Below are 21,411 nucleotides of genomic sequence, written 5' to 3' on the forward strand. Positions count from 1 at the left end.
CCATCGTGATGAATACACATGGGATTCAGCACAATGGTTTCCAGGGTAGACCACGTGGAGGTCGGCCTGACAGGGTATATTGCCTGCAATGAGACCGGTAGTCTGCATTACTAACAATCCCTCGCTCCCCCCTCCCGTACCTACTCTTATTAAGTTAAAAAGTTTCGACTTGGTTCCTTGTTCTAAGATATTATCCCTAATTTATAGTCGTAATATCTATGTTAAACTGACAAAACCTCAGTAAAATAAAAACAATTTAATTATGTGATAATTTTATTAAATATATATATATATATATATATATATGAAACACATAAAATTAAAAAAAAATTTAAATAAATGAAAACTTCTGAATCGAATAAAGAGCCTTGTTAAACAAAATATATCTAGATTAACTCCCATCGAATATGGTGATTAGGTAAGAAGCAATTATTGCATCCCTTAATCTAATTTTACACCTGACGCCTTGCGGGGAGACTACATAGATCATATACATATAGATGGAGTATCTCTATACAATTTGCTGAAAACAAATCAATTTTTTTTTTATTTTTATGTACATATAATCTGTACGACTTAGGTAACATCGATTTCTATTAACTTAAAATTTAATGTTAATGTTAATTTATATTAAGATTTCAATTTTTATAATAATATATACCGGGGGGGGGGGGGGGGGGGGATTGTTAGTAATGAGATTTAACAGCCCCATTACTAGCAATACACTCTATCAGGTCGACCTCCGCGCAGTTCTCCAAACATACATAAGTTATGTTGCCAAACATAGTGGTTAATTCTTGTTCAATTAGTCACTATGGGCCACTTGACCTGCCTTCATCCTCACGTGTCACCCTTCACTGGTACCCCGCCTGTTCATTCGTGTTTCTACCGTGAAGCAACTGTGTTTGCATGGCTGTGTTTCAGTTTGAAGGGTGGGATATGGCGTGAAATTACTGGGTACAGAGGAATAACACCTGAGTCCTCAGGAATAGCAACGCATGGGGGGTATCATGGGCGAAACAGTATACTCTGTTATGTCCATGGTACTGCTCATGTCTATAGGCGACGGTTACCACTTTACATCAGGTGTACCGTCAGCTTGTTTGCCATTCTAAGTTGTATAAAAAAAACAATATATACCTAAGTGCTTTACACTAGCATTGTCACACACATTGTTTCCTTCATTTGTTCGGTTTGAATAGACTTCACGGTAACAGTACCCAGTTTTGAAAAAAAAGGCAGTCAAAATTACTTTCAAGTTTTCATACAAAAAAACCCTAATAAATAAATAAATTTTAACAGACAATTATTTACACAATATATTTAATAATAATACACAAACACAATTTTTTTTTTTTATTATCTATTTTAATTTATATTTTTAAGTAAATTCACCAAACATTGAACTACAATCTAATGCAGTACAAATAAACTCTGAAACTGATGATACATTCCAAATGACACTAGAATATTTTGTTAACCTTTAACCCACTAACAAACCTTACATACCTAAACAAAAAGCAACTTAAACAACTTAAGGGGAAGGGATTGTTAGTAATGAAGACTAAGGGCCCCATTGCTAGCTCTGATTATAGATTGTTATACCCAACCAGGTCGACCCCGTGGTCCCCCTGGAAACCACCGTGCTGAATTCCAAGCATATTCATCATGATGGGCTAACTGACCTGCCTTTTCATTCTCACCTATCACCCCTCACTGGTGCCCCGCCAGCGTATACCGTTAGCGCAGACGGGATCACCATTCCATTATCATCCAGTAAAAAAAAAAACAAAAGCAACAGAAGAATAACAAAATTCATAAATATTGGTACTAATTTTGATAAACTACACGGAATAATCTACTGTTCAGCAAGGACGGCATCATCATCATATCAGCCTTTAACTGTCCACTGCTGGACATAAGTCTCCCCTTTGGAGGGTTTTGCCAGTAGTTGTCACGCTTTACAGACGGATTGGCAACCGCAGTTAGAATTTTAGAGATGTTTTAAGAGGAATGCTGCTGCCCATCTCTCGTTCTCTTTAGTCGCCTCTTACGACACCCACGGGAAATGAAGGGATGGCCTATTCCATGCCGGGACCACATGGCTAAAAAAAAGCAGCAAAAATAAATGGTACCAAATTAAGAAATCCGCCGTCAGGTGGGTTACGAACAAAACAAAATTCATCAAATCTGCAATGGCAAAAAAGAAGATAAAATGGAAGATCTGAGGCTAAAAGTTAGTAATCGATCTAAACATATACATCAGACAAAAACAAAAAAATCGTTCTTTATTATATTCAAACTCAGGTTTTTTTATACCACTAAAGTGTCAAACAAGTATACGGCCCACCTGATGAGAAGCGGTTACCGTAGCCTATGAACGCCTGCAATACTAGAGGTATTACGCGCGCGTTGCTGACTCCGAACAAGTTAAACATTAAAATACAATTACATTCACGTAAAACAATGAAATGTATAAATTCCTATGCAATTTCTATTGTAACTTATTTATTTGGTATTATACATTGGACAAAAAAAGACAAATTATTAGAACTATTGAGGAAAGAAGGGGAAAAATGTTAGGACACTTGATACGACACGACGAACTTATGAACATTATAATAGAAGGTAAGATAGAAGGAAGAAGGGGGAGAGGGAGACCGAGACATAGTTACATCAGGCAGATCAAGGAAGGAGTTGGTGTCGTGTCGTATCAAGAGGTGAAGAGACTCGCTGAAAATCTTAGTGAGTGGCAAGAGCTCCACCGACAAGAGTGTAGCTCTTAAATAGGATAAAATAGAATATACATTGGGCAAAAACAGTTCTTAAATCCCTTCAACGCAATATTAGTACATCAATGACGAGACATAAAAAACCCCATCTGCGATCATGTGTTCAAAGACTGACATTACCCCGCAGAAATGGAGATAAGGGATTCATCATCATATCAGCTTTTTCGTTCAAAACTACCTGAACGTGAATCTTAGAGTAAAATTTTGGAACCCTGATACTGTCAAAATTAGATAGAGTTATAGGTCTTTTTGGACATTCCAAGAAACAACAACGAGTACAAAATGCTTGTGTTCGATTTTGTATCCCTGTCCATCGCAGTTCTTAGGGCTCATGTAATGTCATTTCCTAATAAGAGAAATTTTATGAACATGGTTTCCAGGCGTAGACTCTATTATAATTGTTAATTATTCGGCATTATACGTATACAATTACCAACATATTTATTTGGTAAATTATCATTTTCCCAATGTAAAGTCAGACTTGTACCTTATCTGGCTTACCCGAGACATCGTACAGCAGCATTTCATGGCAGTTTTTGTTACTGCTACGAAGTGCTGAAAGAATATACCCTTCACCTTTTAAAAACTGTCTACTTTTGTTCCTTTAGATATAATTATAGAAAGTATCTCCTAGATATCACGGGCGAAACAGTATACTCTGTTATGTCCATGGTACTGCTCATGTCTATAGGCGACGGTTACCACTTTCCATCAGGTGGGCCGTCAGCTTGTTCGCCATTTTAAGTTGTATAAAAAAAAATACAGAAACAATATTAAGCAGTTTCTGCAACACCGATAACTGACGACTATTTCGGTTCACTTCACCGATAAATACGAATCTGTAGATTCGTGTTTTCTTTTTACCATATCACACCATTAAATTTGCAAGATCACACAACACAAAATAATAATAATAATAATAAACAGGTTTATTTCTCTTCACAATTCATTACAGTGAAATACAATGCTTATATTAATCAAATTATAAATATAATTGTGAGAGACTGGTGCCTGAGATAGGTATAAGAATACCTGTATTACAGGTCACCAGGGTCTCACTCCGCAGGGTTACTTACTAAGCACTTGTAATATAATAAGTGAATTCAATGTAATAAATATAATTTATAGGAAGAGATAAATAATTATAATTTAATCTGGAAGTTGTGTGTGTGTGTGTGTGCGTGGGTGTGTGCGCGCGCGCTTGTGTGTGTGTGCGACTATGTGTGCGTGTATGTATACGTGTGTCTGTAGGTGCATGCGTGTCTCTCGCTGTGTGTCTTTGTATTTGTATGCATTCAAAATAATGAAAAGCAAATAAGAAAGGCAAATAGAAATAGAAGAATAGTGTCATAATTTTTTCATAGGAGACATTACAGCTATTTATGGCGACTTTATGTCGATAAAATAACGTCGAACGAATGCCTTAATGGTTGGAGCTCTCTTCCAAGAAATGAAGGCATTTACGGTTGTCATAGAAGACCAAGTGATTGAAACCCGAAATTACCTAAATTCCATTATACAAAAAAATTTAGAGACAACTCGATGCAGACAATGCAACAGTTATTCGGAGACCATACAACATATTTCAGCAGCTTGTAAATCCAAAGTCCAGACCGAATACAAATATAACCAGGTATCCAATATCTTACATCAAAAATTAACTCTACAGGTACAAACTCATGCCAGAAACATACACACCCTACTATAAATATACCCCCGATATAATAGTTGAAAACAATGCACACAAATTGTACGACGACCGTGCTGTTTTGACAGATAAAACTACACATTACAATAGAGCCTTTTAGATAAAATCAATCTCAAAGCTTTAACAGTGTAATCCCAAACACACACAATGTATTTAGCTAAAAAACTGGCATAATATACAGACCTAAAAGATGAAATAATAATAGATTTATTTATTTTCTCCACAAATTTCACAGAAAAAGATAGCCACATACAACTATGTACGTATAAAAGCTTAAATGCAATGCTCTGTAAAACTTGCGGGAGACTGGGCCCTGAACTAGATCAATGATCTGTATGTAGGGAATCCAGGCCCCCAACTCGGATACCATGTACAGCTTGCATTGGGTAAGGGTAAAATTAAAATTTGCCAAAACGATTATACAAAACAACTTAAAATGTGCGTGTGTGTGAGTGTGTGCGTGTGTGCGTGTGTGCGTGCGCGTGCGTGTGCGTGTGTTAAATAACCCATATGTGGCCTTTAATCTGCAACTAATATCCCAATAGCACTGTCTACTACAGGAGTAATCCCGAATCAGCTACACTTAACATTTAGAACTCTATACCTTCCGTGCTACATTTACATCGAACTACAAAAATCTGTAATACTAAATCCCTGTTCCATTATTCGGTTGGTTTTTAACATGTGGTTTCTAACCAGAGGGAGACTTTGTACAAAAGTCGATTGCTTGGGTACCTCTGTCCCATTCGTGTTTCAACCGTGAAGCAGTTGTGTTTGCATGACTGTGTTACGGTTTGAAGGGTGGGATATGGCGTGAATTTACTGGGTACAGAGGAATAACACCTAAGTCCTCAGGAATGGCAACGCATGGGAGGTATCATGGGCGAAACAGTATACTCTGTTATGTCCGTGATACTGCTCATGTCTATAGGCGACGGTTACCACTTTCCATCAGGTGGGCCGTCAGCTTGTTTGCCATTCTAAGTTGTATAAAACAAAAACAAAACATGTAACCAAAATTAATTACCCCTTAAATACAAAGCTGCGAGATACTTAACAGCCAGCCCGTATTCGTGGCAATAAAGCCAACTATGAGTTGGAAAGTAAATGAAGATAATAATAATAATTACGAGGTGATCCAAATGTGAGGAATGACGTCGACCGAAATCATCCCAATCGTTTTGTCGATGAACAGTCTTATACTAACTAGTCTGGAATAACATTTCGGGATTTCGATTTGGGATTCCGAGGCGGCTCACTCCCGGGAAGGATGCAGAAAGCAGTGCTCTTAGATAGTGCCAGCATAGTACGCCGGTTTCTCTCCCTGTGGCCCTGAATCCTGATCAATTGTGCTTTTATCGGGGGTAAGTTTACCATCTCCACTCTTTGAGATGGGTTTTCACAGTAGTTGACAGGCGGATTAGCAAACGCAAACTTTGGAGATGTTTTAAGAGGGACGCTGCTGCCCATCCCTCGCCCTGCCTTAGTCGCCTCTTACGACACCTACGGGAGAGGAAGGGGTGGCCTATTCTATGCCGGGACTACACGGAATTTGTTTATAATAATTACAATTAAATTCAGTAGTAACAAATCAAAACATTGAATCAATCAATGAATTTTTTGTTTGGACTATTATTGGACATCTACATACATATGGTGTCTTATGGGTGGGTTAATAGTTCGTTTGTTTATATTTTCATTATAGTTGTATTGTAACAAAAAAAAACAATATTCTCGCAGTTCTACTAAGAATCAGCAAGTTGAAGTGATAAAATATCCAAACGAAACACCATAAATATACATTTAAAATATTTTCAAATATGGAAATAAATATGGAACTCGATAAATTAGGCTTTTCTTTCTTATACAGACTCACTTGATGGCAAGTGACTACCTCCGCCCATAAGCACCCCCAACATCAAACATATAACACGTGTGTTGCCGGCTTTTAAAAAAGAATATCTATACACGCGGCAGCGCTCCTAGCCAAGTTTAAAGGATAAGAAACTGGCTGCGCCGCAGCCGAATATAAATTAATTGTTTTTTTTACTTTTCGAGCTACTTTCGACTCATAATTTCTTAAATTTTAACAGATAATTATTTACATAATGCATTTATTTCACTTTGAATGTAATTCAAGCTTAATTGATTCTTAAAATTTAAGTATTTATAAAGACTTTTAAGGAGCAAATATGGCAAACACATGGCCTTTTAAGTAGCAAACATAGCAGTACCAACAAACAAGAAATTGTAATTATAAATTTATTTTATAATGTTGCATGTTCTTGTAACTTGTAAATTTTAAGATAGTGGATCTATGCTTGTTTTTCTACTTTTGTGGTTGAAAAAAAACTACACAGAATTTAACACCGATATAGATCTAAATTCTTTTTTTGGCGGAGTCGAAACAACGCGTATTTGTAATATTGAACTTGGCTCTTATTTCACATTTATGTTTTTGTTGAGTATCCATGTATCTACTCAGGTTTACAGTTAGTTCAAAACATTGCCGCGCTTTTTTTTTTTATAGTTTTTAACGTGTGTTTTTTTTTAATAAACTTACCGAGACAAAGGCATCATTGTACTATGCCATAAACTAAGTTGCCAATGTGGTGGTACACAAATACATTTAAATTGTCACAAATAAATTTCAATTGTCACAATATTTAAAAGTTTTACGGTTCTCGAGAATTTACAATTTTATTGACCGTAGTTTGTTATCTAAATTACGAGTACCTAGCACGTACCTGTATCTGGACAAATGTGTTTATGTGTAACTATTAGAGAGCGGTGGACTGTGATGAGGCGATGAAATGATGTAGACACGGAATTTAGTAGCGAAATAAATGTATTAAACAGCAAGCAAGGAACAGAACAATGATATGTGTCAAAAAATATAAAATTGAAATTACAAATAATAAGTACATTCTAAAAGTAAATGTATATAAAAAAGTATAATAATGTATAAAGAGTTTGCATCGGCCGGTCGCCAATAGTAACTTTATAAAGCAGTATTTTTTGGTTGCGAGGTGCTAGGAAACTCTGTAAATTTCTCTGTTAGTCTGTGTAATGACAGCAATGATCCATGCCTATCACAACTAGAGAAACAAGTTTTTTTTTAATAGATGATAATGGAGTTGTAACTCCGCCTGCGCCAACGATATTTGCTAACGGGGCACCAGTGAAGGATTGTAATATATATAATAATATAAAAATAAATAAAAATATTTATTTATTTACTTAAACTTCAATGTACAATTGTATTGCATCTGTTACATTTCCATTGCCGTGTGGTCGCGGCATAGAACGGGTCACCTCTTCCTTTCGATCTGTACTTAATACTACTCTAATTCACTTAAATTTTCTAAATGTCATTAAATTTCTAATGTCTCTTGAATTTATAATGTCATTGTATATTCACCAGAGGGAGACTTTGTACAAAAGTCGATTGCTTGGGCACCTCTGTCCCATTCGTGTTTCAACCGTGAAGCAGTTGTGTTTGCATGGTTGTGTTTCGGTTTGATATGGCATGAATTTACTGGGTACAGAGGAATAACACCTGAGTCCTCAGGAATGGCAACGCATGGGGGGTATCATGGGCGAAACAGTATACTCTGTTATGTCCATGGCACTGCTCATGTCTATAGGCGACGGTTACCACTTTCCATCAGGTGGGCCGTCAGTTTGTTTGCCATTCTAAGTTGTATAAAAAAAAATATTCTGCTGTGTGGTCCCGGCATAGAATAGGTCAATTCTTTCTTTCCCGTGGGTGTTGTAAGAGGCGACTATGGGAACTTAATAGTCAAGGGGTGAGGGCTAAGATGACGATGATTACATATCCATATGGAGTTATTTAAAAATGATAAAATTTTCATCGTGCCTCCGATCAAACTGTTTATAATTACTCCTCTCCATCCAAAGGTTGCCTGGAAGAGATCGCTTTTAGCGATAAGGCCGCCCATTGTTTTCTCACTGTGGGCATTTCTTGTAATTGTTTGTATTTATAATAAGTTTACTATTGTAATCTTTTAGAGGAAACAATAAAGAGTATTTATGTCTTAGGTTATGGCGACTCTACTCGCGTGAGACCAACTGAAAAGGGAGTGGTGAAAGACGCATTACAAGTGTACTCCTGGCTACATGAGGCCCTAGACTCTGAAACCAAGCCTACTATACTATTTTGGGGGCATTCTTTAGGTTAGTAAAGATTTTTATTAATACCACAAAGGTGGCAAACAAGAACAATCCGTGTGATGGTAAACGGTCACTTTAGCCTATAGACGCCTGCAACGCTAGCGATGTCACGTACGCATTGCCGACTCTGAAGACACCTTAATATATTCTTTTTGAAGAAACCAATACTGCAATTTCTAGGGAAATTGCTAACAAGGAGGTGGTTAGATCCCATTACTAACAATCCCTTCCCCCCCCCCCCAGTTACCATTTCATTTTCATCCATTAAACCCCTGCCTCATTGCTAGTAATACGGACCAGTCCCATTGCTAGCAATATACCCTGTCAGGTCGACCTCCACGTGGTCCCCCCTGGAATTCAGCACGATGGTTGCATTCCATGTGTACTCATTACAATGAGCTAACTGTATCCATTAAAAAACCCTAGTGAGTTGACATAGGACATAAACAACAAAAAAAATTTGTGGAAATAAAATATTTTTTGTGTTTTTATTTTGGATGCCCACAAAATTAATGACTCAAATTCTTAGAAAACAACGGTCTGTACAGTTCCTCATTTCTACTTTTTCCCATCGTTTCAGTACCTTTTTCAGGTAATTTATCACGTTTCGCCGAAGTCGGGAACGTTTTATACGTACAAGAATTAAAAAGATACGTTCAGGGCCACATTATCTATTTGACAGTATACAACTGCCTAGGGGCGCCCTATCGGTTAGGGGCCCCACGCCCTGACAAAAAGTTTTTTCAACGAAATATCTCTGTATAAAATTTACGTTTATATATATATATATATATATATATATATATATATATATATATATATATATATATATATATATATATATATATATATATATATATTTATACAACTTAGAATGGCAAACAAGCTAACGGCCAACCTGATGGAAAGTGGTAACCGTCGCCTACACAACTGCTTCACTTGTCGTGTCAACAAACTACTCTGTCTATAAATTACTCAATAGTACCATATCGTAATACTTATCGTTGTTTTTCCTTATATCTTAAATTATACAAATAGAATACCGAGCTTCAAAAACGGGTCAACTTTTTGACAATTAGCTGATTCGTTTTTTTTTATAATGGTCTTGATATGCTTACCACTTGCCGCCATTTTGTTCGTTCACGTTTTGCGACACGTGTTTCGTCTCTACACGAGACATTTTCATAGGCAAACTGTTCTGCGCTCGAATTACGAAAAGTCGCAGTTTGGGCGCCAACCGGTTGACACATTAATATTACCTGAAGATGCTTCGTTTAGAGGTTAAACACGTATTACAAAACGTGTGTGGACGAAATGGTGGTCGGAGATTAATGGCAAACATGGAAGGTCGTAGAACTTCTAATTATAATAATAGTGGTAAATATTCGCAAAACTGTCTGTTTGATATTGACGCCCCTTTCTACTTTGAGTTTGCTGGAATAGAACTTTTGCAGTGTTTACCTCGCCTTTGTACATTTGCTTCCCATTGTCATATTTCTGTACGTATTATGAGTGTGTACAATAAAATATAAATAAATAATTTATTTATTTTCTTAATTAACTCGTAATGGCACTAGTTAAAAAAATATTTATTTATTTATGGCAACAAACAGTCATTTACAAAATAATTACACACAACATACAGTTTTAGAACAATAGACCTAACAGTGTCAATAACAGTATTTTAAAAACATAGAGATATTATGTATGAAGTCCCATGGAAACATGCATGAAATTTAGCAACAAATCCAATGTCTAAAATCTAATATATATAAGTATCAAAGATGAAGAAGAAGAAAGAAGAAGCGTCGATTTAATTGCAACATACAAGTTTTTGAGGTGATTTACTTTTAAAAATATGAACAGGTTCATAAAACGGATTTTGATTCAAAAAATTGATAGTGTTGGTGGAAATACAATTATTACACTTTAAGAAGTACAAAAGGTGGTCTCATCGTTAAAGCAATCTCTTCCAGACAACCTTTGGGTAGAGGAGAAGAAAAAAAACTATGGTAGCTATTTGGCGCAAGAAGTGTAATAAAAAAAATAATATGTAGAGCTGAATGGAATGTCGAATATTTTTGTGTAAATTGATATCTTTTCCTTCTTTTTGAACCACTAGTTCTATGAGACGGTAACGCAGTCTCGAGGGTTGAAGGCGGCGGCCTTACACCTTCACAGCTTTAAGCGGGGTCTCGGTCTGGAACACGACAACCTGTGTGAAGCACCCGACCTGCAGAATATCATCAGGTAAGGTCAAGACAGGATTTAATTTGGTTCGAGATTTTAGATAACGTCCAAAAATGAATAAAGTCAGTATGAAGCAGGTTTGCCAGATGTAAACTTTAATGGATACACAATCTTCTTCTTCTTCCTACTCTTATCCCAATTATTATTTGGAGTCGGCGTAATATGTTTTTATCCATATTACAAAAAGATTTGGCTTTTGTTTTACGACCGGCCGCCTGCCTGACGTCAACTCTCTTTGGGAATGCATTTGTTGGTGGTTTCCGCCACCTACGGTTTGGAGGAAAGGATTGAGGAAAAAAGGAAGGGAATGTTGGAAATGCGTAAAGGAAATTGGTAAATGAGAATAATAAGGGACTTATGTGGGAAAGGAAAGGGGGACTGCAGTTGCGGAAAGAGCTGGGACACTGCAGCGGCTTGGGAGGCCGCGGTCGCATACCCGTATGCGCTTATTCTAGAATCGGACAGATTTCTAGAGAAGGACACCCTGACGCGATGATTTGATGGATACACAATTACTAAGATACAATAATATAAAATTACACATTCTTAAGGAGAGGCGTGCCATATTTTTTTTAATGGATGCTAATGGAATGGCAGCCCCGCCTGCGCTATCGGTATACGCTGACGGGGCGCCAGTGAGGGATTTATTTATTTATTTATTTAACTCTTTATTGCACCATAAATAAAAATATACAATGACAAGTGAATAATTCAAATGAAATACAGTAACATAAATACAGATTGAAATATACACATAAAGGTACAAAAGGCGGTCTTATCGCTAGGGCAATCTCTTACAGACAACCTTTAGTTAAGGGAGAACAGATAGAAAAGGGCAGGTGGCGCAAGAGTGAATCAACAATTTTCGTGCACAAAATACAAAAACATGTAATGCACAAAAATATCAAATACATATAATTTATTAAACTACTTACTATAACAATATATATACATACATACATACACATACATATATATATATATACATACATATACACATATAACATACATACAAAATACATAAACATACACATATAAATACATACATAGCACACACAAGGAAATATGACAAATCTAGTCCAAAAATTACAAAGGAGTGGAAAAGAGTAACTACAGTGAAAGAAAATGTGATTTGACTTGTCCTTTAAACGAAGCCAAGGATTGCGCACTCTGTATAGACGGTGGCAGTGAGTTCCATAGGCGCACTGCCTGAACGGAAAAGGATTTGGTGTAGTACACGGAGGTATGTGCTGGGGTTTTTAAACGGAGACTATTTGAGGTACGCGAAGCGTGACTCTGAACTTCACCGAGAAATATAAATCGCTCTTTAAGATAGTGAGGTGTAAGAGGATTGAATAGAATGGAATAAAGAAGAGATAATATATGCCAATCTCGGCGTCGACGTATTGGGAGCCACTTGAGCTGAGTGCGAAAATTAGAGATGTGGTCGTATTTACGAAGTCCAAATATAAATCTAATACACAGGTTTTGGAGACGCTCAAGTTTATTAAGTTGGTCTTCGGTGAGATCAATGTAGCAGGTATCAGCATAGTCAAGGACAGGAAGGACAAGGGAGTGAGCAAGCGCAACTCTAGTGGCCATAGGTAAAAAATTACGTAATCTTCTGAGTGAGCCCACAATCGCAAAGACCCTCCTACTAATCTCTGTTATTTGGGTGCTCCAGGATAGCGTTCTGTCAAGATATATTCCGAGATCCTTTACAAAATCTTTATAGTCCACAGATATCCCGTCGAACATTATATTAGGCAGATTTTCCCAGCAAATTCTTGAAATATAGTTGGGGCTCCCGATAATAATAGCCTGCGTTTTATTAGGGATGATATGTGAGATGAAAGGATTCAGCACGATGGTTTCCAGGGCGGACCACGTGGAGGTCGACCTAATAGGGTATATTGCTAGCAATGGTACTGATAGTCTGCATTACTAATAATCTCTTTCTTCCCCTACAAAAGCAGGTCAGTTAGCACATCATGATGAATACACCTGGAATTCAGTAAGATGGTTTCCAGGGGGGACCGCGTGGAGATCGACTCGACAGGGTACACTGGGGCCAGCCAGTGCCAGCATTGGGGCCGGTAGTCCGCATTACTTACAGTCCCTTCCCCATTATCCCCGTATTGACATAGACAAGGCACGCCATGTTGACATAGACAATCTAAATTATATAATTCATTTGTTTATTGCAGTGACTTCTTGAAGCAAATCAAGTCACGGACGCTGGAGTAGCGAGGAATCTTACAAATAAATATAAGTATATTCTGTAATAAAAACAAACTATTGAAATGCGGCGTATCATTTAATAAAATATTTTATTTGCAATAACAACCTTATTTACTTCAATTAAAGTTTAATTTCAATGTTGCGATAACAAGGCACCAGATAGGCTACGTCCATTATTTAATTTGTACAAATTGAACGCAATATATTATGGCTGTTTTTTACTGTGTCCGCGTTCTGTAATAAATCTTTTGAATTATTAAAAAGAAGGCCGCACGGTAGCCGAAGGAAAAAATAATTTATTGTCTATGCCTCCGTAGTGGGATCGTCAACAATTTTCTTGGCTTTTCGAGCATCTAATTAGTGGGTAGTTGGATAGCTAACGTACCGTGTAATGGACACTGCAATTCTTTGTTTCTTTCTGAAGTGTTTTTTTTTTATTTCATAATTTATGTTTTATTCGCAGTCAGCAGTACACGTAATATTTCTTGTATCATTGTGCACTTACTTTTTTAAATATATACAACTAATCTTTCCTGCAGCAACGCGAAGCGAAACCGTATATCTCGTTCTTGGACTTCATTTGCATAATTTAAGCTATTCTCTATAAATTCTTTCACCGTTTTTAATAATATATTAAAGAAATTCAATGCAAAATTTTATATTTTTAAAGACAAGTAATTATTACTAATATTTTTTTTAATAGGTGACAATTATGATGATTTCTAGGAAGAATAGTAAAGGGTATACAGATAACGTAGTCGTTGAGAATGGAATGGTAACCCATTCCATTCTCAACTATAAAAAACCTATGCTTCAAAGAACCACACAAAGAAGTGTTGAAGGTGCACCCAATAGGTACCTACAACCAGATCCGCTAATTTAGAAATGTATATTTCCTAAATTGACCCGACACGGAATCGACTCTCATTACACAATGCCGCACTCATTTAATTGCTTTATCTTAACAAATTATAAGGTCTCACTTCTAGACACAAGTCTCTCCATAAATGAAATAAGAAATGACGAGTGATATTGTAAAAGCAAAACAAAAAAGTTTTATAAAAAAAAATAAACAGTAAATCAAAAAAAACAGTGTAAGCACTAAACTGTTGGCAACTCCTGTTCATTAAACGAGTGTGAATCAAACATTCTTTATTTGAATTTATCCGTCTCTCGATCGCGCGCACAATGAAGCGGAAACTCTTTGTAGCACCGACCAATTTAACAACATCCCCCCTGCCCCTTGCTTTTGTATTAAGATATATACGTAAAAAGGGTCGTTGTTGGGTTCGGAAGGGATCTTTTGAATTGGTATTCTAGGTAGAGGCGACGGAAACACGTCACGTTCCAAATTTGAATTCAAAAGTCTGTAACAAAGTTATTGGTGATTTGGCATTATAATATTATGTCTAGATGTTTGTTAAAAAAATAAAAACAAAAACAAATATTATTTATAAGTACTGTATCTAACATATTTATAAAAACTAAATAATAAATACCTACCCAAATAACTAATGTCACAGATAGCTGAAGGGATATGGTAGTTGTGTTTATCGTAGTATGGTCTGTTTTACAATAACTTAATAAAAAAGTAACCAAGTTTTGTTGAATTTAATTCAGAATACTCTCTAAATGAATTTAGTAAGAAATCGAAACATGACTTAAACGAACTGACTTTTGGTCCTGTCAATTGTGCACGTCAACCATTCCATTCTCATTTAAAAAAAAAAAAAACATTGTGACAAAGAGCTTAAGTCGTATTACGTACTAAGCAGTAGATACCTAGTAAATTCTTTATCGACTAGTAAGACCACTTGGGCGTTGTTGCACGTCAATAAAGAGAAATAAGTACGAAAAAAACTATTACCGAGTGCATACTATCTATTACAAACGCCCCTACCACGGGAGCGTGAAATGGCAAGAGCTCTCGACGCGCAATCTCGACACATGTGCGGTTTCGAACGAGTATTCATTAGGCGCGGTCCCGCAGTGAAAATTTGTAAACCTCGTTCTGATAGGGGTGGGCTGATTTTTTTATTATTATTATATCGATATCGATATTTTTTCCTAATCCAGTTTTTCTGTCAGCGATAAGTAACACATTTTTTAAATTCTCATTTTATTATTGTTTATACACAATAATATTATTATATTTTATCAACTTTCGAAAGAAAGATGTTACAACTCAGAAGTCCTTATTAGTGTATCTATAAGTTTATTCCCTTATAATTTCCATTAAAAAAAAATGTATCTGGAAACATAAGTTTGAGATTACATTTTTAAATTAGTTTGTATTTTTTTTTTATGAAAATGAAAAGGGAACTAATATATAGGGAGATATATAAAATTAATCCCATATAGATCACTAATAAAACACGAAACAAAATAACTCATAACATAATTAAGATATTAATAATTTGAAATTCTTTTAGTTGTTATATAGATGTTGATTACGCAATATTTTTATTATTATGTCACTGTCGATGGGATTAAACAAGTTTTGAAAATGTATAAAGTGAGAGATGCATGTGAATATAATCTTTGGCACACAGTCCCATAAGTTACATAACCTAAAAATAAAGAGATGACACTCCAATATATCTACGCATGCTGTGTTAATGACATTGGACAAATCTGTGTATTTTGATTCCCATTACTAGACTCGAATGCCATATTTCATCATAATTCGATTCTGTCAGGGACAAACAAAAATTTTATTTGCCATTTATAAAAATAAGTATACTCATTTAATCGTCTGTTACTTTAAAGATTGGTAATTTTGTAAAAAAAAAGTAGGTTGGCAATATTCATTTATTATAGATAAATATGAAAATGAGTTTGTATGTTTATAAATCTCTTAATTCTTTAACAACCTACCTAATTATTTATTGAACAGAATATAGTATTATACTACTACAATCATGCGGATATTGTTGCAATTAAAAACCAGTACGTTATATGTTTTCACCACCTTCAAAAAGGAGAAAGGTGTCGATTTGTTTGTTTTTTTTTTGTTTTCCCCTCATACCTGCGTCATTTATAAACAGATTTGGGAAATTCTTTTTGAAAGATATACTTTCAGCATAGTTCTATAGAAATTTTACCAAATTAGTTCGGTAATTTAGTTTTTAATATACAATAACGCATTTTGGATCACTATTGAAGTAAATTTTCTTTTTGATAAATCTTAAATTACATATATTAAAGATAGTTTAGAATATTGTAGTTTATATTAATAATTTCGTATTCATAGCCTAGAACTGAATATCGATATTTAATCCCGACTCACCCCACGTAATAGTGGGGTGAAATTTAATATTCATAACAGCATGCGCTTCGCTTTGCCATTTCGCGGTCGGCAATAGTTGCAATACGAGACGGCGTGGGGCGATATTTTATTAGAAATTGTGTAAATATTTGCCTACTAATCGCTTATAGGCATTTATCTGGGACATTAAGCTTAGAAGAGTTAAGATGTAGATAGTTATGGGAGTGAATGAATGATTGAAATTGTTTGTTTCAAAGAACAATTAAAGTTAAATATGTAAAAAAAAAACACTATTTAGGTAAATTTTTAAGTAACTAAAAATGCGGAAATTTCAAAGCAAAAATGTAATAGATACCAATGACATTTAGAATTTTGGTTTGACTAGATATTATATTTTTCTATATTTCTAGAACAATCGAATTAAAGCAAAGACTATAGGTATATTGTGTAGAGATGAGGTCAATTTAAATACCTAATTTATTAATTTTTGGATATTTTAGCTTTCAAAATTCTAAACAGATTTTGTAAATAGGTAACTACTTTTATTCATTACTTTATTTACATCGCAAAGTATTCGAAAAAATATTGCTTTGCAATTTAAAAGTTACAAAGTAATATTTCTTTCAATACTTGAATAAAAAAAAACATAATTATCATATCAAATCAAGTGTTAAAATATACCTGCATATTTCATTATATTTATTAGTATCTAATAATAAATAAATTACAAAGTTGGCCTCACTGAAAATCAGCGCTGTGGTTATTGTCAAATACCACAACATATGTTGAGTGGGAGTCTCATTAGATATTCACAGAAGTACATGTTAATGGTTAACAAATGTTTACCTATTTCTATTAAAAGAACGAGTAATAAACAGCGCCTACCTACCGTTTATTCAATTCTCCGATTGAAACCCCCCATAAGCAACTAATTAATTCACATTCCTTTTAAAGGATTAAGCATGTTATAAATATCTCAATTAATGGTTTACAAAAACGCAATTACTCTACAAAATTAAATAATGTTTAATTGGAAAAACACGAATGGAAAGCCCACGGTCATTTGAGTGTGCCCGCCATTATGAAAATGAAACGCCCCGTAGGCTGCTTAACTAAATGGACAGATCTAAAAGAGATTTGAGCTACAACTTTGTAATTGAAAACAATTTCCTCATTTTTGTTTTTATTTTTAATATTAAATTGCGAGGCTCTTGGTAAATATTGTGTGCACTTTAGAAATGAAACGGTGGCTGTCGTGTTGGGTTTTATTTTTTATAAATTATAACTATATCTTTGTAACTTGTCTATATTTTTTTTTTATACAACTTAGAATGGCAAACAAGCTGACGGTCCACCTGATGGGAAGTGATAACCGTCGCCTATAGACATGAGCAGTACCATGGACATAACAGAGTATACTGTTTCGCCCATGATACCCCCCATGCGTTGCCATTCCTGAGGACACAGGTGCTATTCCTCTGTACCCAGTAAATTCACGCCATATCCCACCCTTCAAACCGAAACACAGCCATGCAAACACAACTGCTATATAGATATTGTTATCTCAGTAGATATTTAAGTTAGATATCTAATTTGTTAATTAATTAAATGTTTATTTCTCCCCATCTTGAACCGACTTCAAAAAGAAAGAGGTACTCAATTCGGTTGTATTTTTTGTATGTTTGTTAGCTCATAACTTCGTCAGTTCTGAACCGATTTGGAATTTTTTTTTTTATCTGAAAGAATATAGGTATTTACAGATTGGTCTCATAAAAACTTGATGAGATTTTTTTTGTGAGACACAGTCTTAATTTATTAATTAGGTTGGTAATTTGGTATTATAGGAATCAATTTAATGGCATACGATATAAAGTGCTAAACTTTCCCTATATATAGATATATATCAACAATGTAACGATGTGTGTCTACTGACCTCATTTTCACCTATTATCCGTCACTGGTACTCCGTCAGTCAAATAGCGCAGTGAAGCTATTATATTTTCATTTATTAAAAAAATCTAAGTGCACTGCTTAGATTTCTTTATATATCGACATAGTCGTAGAATACTGACGGATCTGACAAAGATTACATATAAAGGTCCGTCAGTATTCTACGACTATGACGATATTATACTAACAATCCAACCAGCTTCGCATGGGTAAATAGAATTTTCGAAAATAATATATAGCCTATACCTATTACTTAGGTAGATACTTATAATGTAACTTTATATATGTGAAAAAAATTTAATATATGTTGAGTAATTTTGAATTTAACCACCAGGTACAAAGAAGTAAAAATCATTAAATATTATAAAGAGAAAAAATCATTATTTTTTTTTCTTTTATAATATTTGTATCTATAGATAGGTAAGCAAGCAAGGAACTAAGGTATATCTATAAAAATTTTGTCCAATCGAAGTATCTGAGCAGAGTGACACTTAAAAAACAATATAAGTCCCATTAATAAATATTTAGGTACTTATAAGTCATCATCAAAAAGAGATTATTAACTCGAGTGTAGATGCCTACCGACGCAATGTATTTACAAATTCTGAACCAATTTCGACAATTCCTTTTTTTTAATTAAAAAGTTAAATTTTTTATCTATTTCACGAGATAGTTCTGTAGTTATTTAGTTAAAATATTAATCATTTATTGTGGAATACTAGAATTATTTTTACATATCAATATATGTATCTATATGTAACAAACGAACTATATATGCAGGCATACATATGCATAACAATAAAATATGATGTGCTACTTTAACATTCATTACTATTAAATAAGACTGAGTATACCACTATAATCTGAATCTAAATCCCTTTACTTCTCCCCTGTTTCATAAATCATAAATACACCATTATTTATTACCGATTCAATTTCACCCACCTACGTTCGTTTCATTGTTTATTTCGACGTAGATACCGCGTATATAACAAAAAATGTTCGCCGTCGTGAACTGGATGAATGCCGAGGGAAAAAATACATCTCTTGGGCCCATTCTCCTTTAAATAAAACAAAAGAGACTACAAAGACATGTCGGTAAAACAATTGAGTTGTTATCGATAGTAAACGGCGCATCACTATTCCCAGTACGTTCGATTTTGTGCTCTCACAACACTAGAGACGCAACTGAGTTCAGTGATGGGACAACTCCGCTTAAAACCGTTTGGAACGAGAGCGGCAAAAGTGGTTACATATTTATAAAATGGAATCGATTTTTAAATGAGCCAATGGTCGGGCTCGTTTTGAGAGGCGGGATGCGGTAAGCTCCACCCAGCGTTGAATGTCAGATGAATGTCTCGTGCGCTTTTTTGCTCATTCGCTCGGCGTCCGCCGACACGACCGGTCGCCGTTTAAGGTGAATCCATTATGAACTTGTAAAATTTTAATTGTATCACATTATACACTTCAATAAAGAATGCAATTACCAACCGGTAATCTCCAGACATTGACGGCATTTCGAAATGAAATTGCGGCATTGTAAACGCTTTTTTATTAATTCTTTGATATTTAAATTATTTCAATATTAAATTATGATATAATTAGTTTGTTAAAGTTAAAAGAAGATACAGAAGGACACGGTACAGTTTATCGCATTTGCTTGTATGAATTTTATTAACAGTTTGATATCTGCTCCTTAAAAGCCATCCGATTGAAATGTTGCATAGATTTGTCGGCTAACATCGGTGTTTTACGATCGCCAACACCAGCCAGCCATAAACTGAGATCTAATTCTACGAGATTGCGTCTTTTCATATATGTTTCCATACTGGCTGGCTTAAGTCTGAATTGATTATACTTTTTTATAACTGAACGACTGCCGTCTATTCTGTCAGGTAGAATGTTCGAAATATGAATTTTTAAAATATCCAGCAAGTGGGAGACTTTATACAAAAGTCGATTGCTTGGGTACCTCTGTCCTATTCATGTTTCAACCGTGAAGCAGTTGTGTTTGCATGGCTGTGTTTCAGTTTGAAGGGTGGGATATGGCGTGAATTTACTGGGTACAGAGGAATAACACCTGAGTACTCAGGAATGGCAACGCATGAGGGGTATCATGGGCGAAACAGTATACTCTGTTATGTTCATGGTACTGCCCATGTCTATAGGCGATGGTTACCACTTTCCATCAGGTGGGCCGTCAGCTTGTTTGCCATTTAAAGTTGTATAAAAAAAAAACTAAAAACTCTATTATTCTTTGTAGGTATGTACCATACTTTACTCGTAGCTACTCGCTAATCCCATATATTACTTTTTTAACCGTGTAACTTTTTAACGAGGGAATATATTTCTAACATTAATGAATTAAATACTATGTTAATTCACGTACTTTTCAGCAATTTGTTACAATATCTATATACTAAAAACTAATATTGGATAACAGACTTTTAACATATTTAAAAATGGGTATCTGACCGATATGAGCGATATCGAAACTGGTGATGATATTCCGTCATCAGTATCCTAAAGGGCCTTATTTATTTATTTTTATTTATTCATTAGTACAAATATCTGTACATGGCGGACTTAATGCTAAAAGCTCCCAGTCAACTATAGGGAAGTGTCAGAATACTCGATTCGATTATGAATAACAAATATACTTACACATGTCTAGTCCTTTTAATTACAGAACTTTCATGAATTTATATTGTATAATTATATATATATATATATATATATATATATATATATATATATATATATATATATATATATATATATATATATATATATATATATATATATATATATATATATATATTATAGGTGAAAATGGAATGGTAACCCCGGCTGCGCTAACGGTACCTATATATATATATATATATACACACACATTTTATTGGGTAGAGCAAAGATTTTTTTGTATCTGAATACAAATTTGAAACTTCCTTACTAATAACCTATAATCATTTATACATTTAATCGTTTGCCACAAGTGTTCACATGGA

The 21,411-nt window shown here is 34.8% G+C and overlaps 1 long non-coding RNA gene across 1 annotated transcript; it reads right to left on the reverse strand.

Moving 5' to 3' along the window:
• Nucleotides 1–10,711: 10,711 nt before the first annotated feature.
• On the reverse strand, nucleotides 10,712–19,574 carry LOC128200016 (uncharacterized). The gene is made up of 2 exons (XR_008252492.1): nucleotides 19,349–19,574; nucleotides 10,712–10,927 (listed from the first exon to the last, which is right to left on the reverse strand). It is a non-coding gene; the product is annotated as an uncharacterized LOC128200016 (long non-coding RNA).
• Nucleotides 19,575–21,411: the final 1,837 nt, after the last annotated feature.

Source organism: Galleria mellonella, unplaced genomic scaffold (assembly GCF_026898425.1).
Source record: "Galleria mellonella isolate WM207_F2 unplaced genomic scaffold, CSIRO_AGI_GalMel_v1 utg146, whole genome shotgun sequence".
NCBI lineage: Eukaryota > Metazoa > Arthropoda > Insecta > Lepidoptera > Pyralidae > Galleria > Galleria mellonella.